We start from the raw sequence: 3,634 nt of genomic DNA, 5'->3' as shown, positions 1-3,634 counted from the left end.
GGGAGAAAACACAGAAAAAAACAGCAGTTTAGGAGGTGTCACCTTTGTGAGCGCATTTAGAAACTGAGAAAATCAATCGTAATTTCACATACTTTTTAAATATTGACGTGATTGGAAGTGTTTTGTTGTTTGGGAAACTTAGTTTCAATTCCTCCTTTTTCCTCAAAAAAAAAAGGAAAGAAAAAATTCTACACATTCCAAAGTGAATTTAGTCAATGATTAATCCAACTAATGAGGTTTTGTAAAACAGGATAAAAGCAAAGGGACAAAAGCATGGCAGAGTAGAAAACACGAGTTCACCTGTTTTCAACGTCCTTCAACACCTGCCCATCTCTGCTCATCTTCTCATCTCTTCACTCCATCGGTTTACTGCTGATTAATGTGATGTAACGGACACAGCAGCAACAAAATCATGTGCTGTAAGCAAAATCGTATTTATGTTTGTTCAACCCTCATTTACACATGCTTCAGGTAACCTGAGAGCCGTCATAGTTGCTGAGTCAGTAACGCGGTTTACTGGACAGTGTTATATATTTTGTTGGTAGTAGTCATTTGTTTCTATAGCATTTTTAAAATGTTAAAAAGTGAAGATGAATGAGTACAGAAACAATGGCAGAAACATGAAGGACTCCAGCCCTCGAGGACTAACTTTGGATGCATTTTGTGCAGTGTAGAGATCCATTAATTGTTGTTTACTATAGTCTAACAACTCATTCAAGCCAAATGTAGATTGTAGATAGTAGTTTGTCCTAAAAAAATTGGAAATGCAACATTTTTAAGCCCCTCCTGAGTTAATTAACTAAAGTCTTAAAAATAATCGTTAGTGTACATTTTTGCAATGTGTCAGTTTGACTGTACCCCATTTGGTATAGGCTGGCAAACCATCCCTATGTGAACCTAACAGTAGCCAAATAGGTTCTGGCTGCCCTATGACCTCCACAGGGATTAAGGGGGTTTTGAAAATGAATAGTTTCACTGTGATCTGACTACCCCCTCATGTTTGAGTCCTAATTTTTCCACTATGTCTAGACCTTTTCAAGTTGTTTAGATGGCTTTATTGAAGCAAAAAGAAGACGAGACAAGCTTGAACAATTTTCCACTGTTGTGAACCAGTTCTTTTTACTTACAGGGATGGGCTACCCCAGGCCTCAAGGGCCGCATTTCTGCACGTTTTCCAACATACCCTGCTTTGGCTGCTAGTTAGCTAAACACACTTGAACCAGGTGATCAGTCATGAGAAGGGCTTGGATATCTGGAAACATGCTGACACACTGGAGTTACCGTTACCTGCCTTAAAACCTTGAGCTGCTGGGAGAGAGGTCCTGAGGAAGACCAAAGAGGAGGTTTATGGATGCAGTGAATGAAGACATAAAGACAATGCTTGGCAGATTGATCCAAAATATTGAAAGTGTTGATCTAAAGTTGGTATCAGTATTGGATTGATACCGGTGCGCTGTTATCGATATCTCCACTTTTTGAAACTCTATAAGGACCAGGCTGAGTCACCGCCTCACCACTCTAGCCAATCCTGTGAGATCTCAGCAGCAGACCTCACAGTGCATGCATGCAGACAGCTTGCATTGTTCACCCTATTTCCAATTTAGTTAAATACTAAGTTGTTCTTAACAAGTTACTTTTTACCTGTATTTATTATTATATTTAAAGGCTAAGAAGCTACATATTATTACTTTTTTTTTAAATCATTGAACATTTTTTATTTATTTTTGTATCATCGTTCCTTGTTTCTTTTCGTTTGTTGACTGTTTTGCGTTTACTTCTTCACTTTTTATTAATTTCAAAAAGTTTTTATTTTAATAAACAACCTTCCAATTAATTTCATAGTTACTCCTAATTCTATTTTTATGTTTATCAAGTAATTTAAAAAAGGAAATCTTACATAAAAACATTACTTGCGATTAAAAACTATTGAGACTTTGAGATGTCAGAGCAACACCTAAAGGGTGTCAGAGCCACCGCATTTACGAAAAATATCAATACTGATATCAAAATGGGTTATCGGTATCGGATTTATAACCAAATGCTGAGTATCGCATTGTAGTATAGGATGCAGAAGACAGGGTTAGATGGAGGAAGATGAGTCGAGTGGTGATGACCACTGAAGGGTACAGCCGAAAGGAAGAGATGAAGACTTTTTTTTCCTTTCAAGGTGATGCTAAATCAAGCAGACTCCTGGATTAAGTGTTACTAGTGAATTAGCAACATACATGAAGAGGTTAAACTGAAACTTCACGATTTTTCTTTTTTCCTTTTTGTTTTTACATATAAGAACTTTGACAGTGCGAAAAAAATGTCTATGAACAACAACTTTAGGGACTCTGCTGGTCTGGGGCCTTTAAGAAAAAGAAGTTTGATGAACCACTGGGTCCTTCTCTCAACTAAGTAACCCAAAATTGACATGGGGTGAACCAGTCATTCTGTTTGTAGTTTCCACTTTCAGAGTTTTAAGAATACTTTAAATCATGGATCTCAAACTGGTGGTCCGTGGGCTGTTTGCAGCCCTCCAGATGATATTTTGAGGTCCTCACTTTAAAGTTTGATGTTAGTGTGATCTGCGACAGACTGGCGACCTGTCCAGGGTGTACCCCGCCTTCGCCCTTCAGTAGCCGGGATAGGCTCCGGCACCCCCGCGACCCCGAAAGGGAAGAGGCGGCCAAGAAGATGGATGGATGTTAGTGTGATTATTGTATGAATGGCACTTATGCTGCGTTCGAGTGACAAATTCATGTGGCCTACTCCTCTTTCACCACACGGCGAATTCGCTGCTCATCTCCTGTCAAAAAATGTGTTCCTGAGCTTGATGCAGCGGCTTCAAATGGTGGATCATCTTATTAAAACATTCACACTAATTCAAAGAACCTACATTTAAAGGTTATATTGCAATACACTCGAATCAGAGTCTATCAAATGTCTGCTTTTTCTGTTCTGAGTAACATTTAGACAAACACAAATTATGAAATTAGTTAAAAATGTTTATTCAGTTATGAGAAATTAACATCAACACTCTTTTCATTAGTTTAAAAATGTTCCACAAAGTTTGACCTCTGGAACCACATATACACATCAATATCTTTATTTTGAATGTCATTTTTTTGTATTGTTCCTTTGATCGTCATATAATGATAAAATCCATAACTTAAGAATGACCACAAAATTAATTTAAACATTTAATTGAGTTTCAAACATAAAATCAAGTCATCATAATATTTTATAATTACCTTAATTAAGGGAATTAGGTTCTCCATTATAACAAAACGGCCTTAACACTGAATGATTCAAACTGTATTAAAAGGCCTTACAATTGGATCAAGATCTATCCAAAAGATGCTGCAAACTTTCCCCCCATTATCAGAGATAACATCTCTAGTTGTGGCCACCAGGTGTCACTATGTATCTCTGATCAATATCTCAGTACAAGGTGAGCTTATGAGGTATTTAACATATTCAAATGAAAAGGCAGATTCTTTATTGAGACTGTGCTGATACTCCCCGTAACGCTTAAAAAATGCCTTTGAACGAGGAAAATCGCTCTGTGTGCCCACCTGAGTAAGGGGCCGCGAAAGCTCGGTTTTGGTCCTATCAGGACGCCACCACTGGCAGCCATCTTGAAAGTGTT

Source organism: Oryzias melastigma, linkage group LG13 (assembly GCF_002922805.2).
Source record: "Oryzias melastigma strain HK-1 linkage group LG13, ASM292280v2, whole genome shotgun sequence".
Taxonomy (NCBI): Eukaryota; Metazoa; Chordata; class Actinopteri; order Beloniformes; family Adrianichthyidae; genus Oryzias; species Oryzias melastigma.
Note: the sequence above shows the minus strand (reverse complement) of the source record.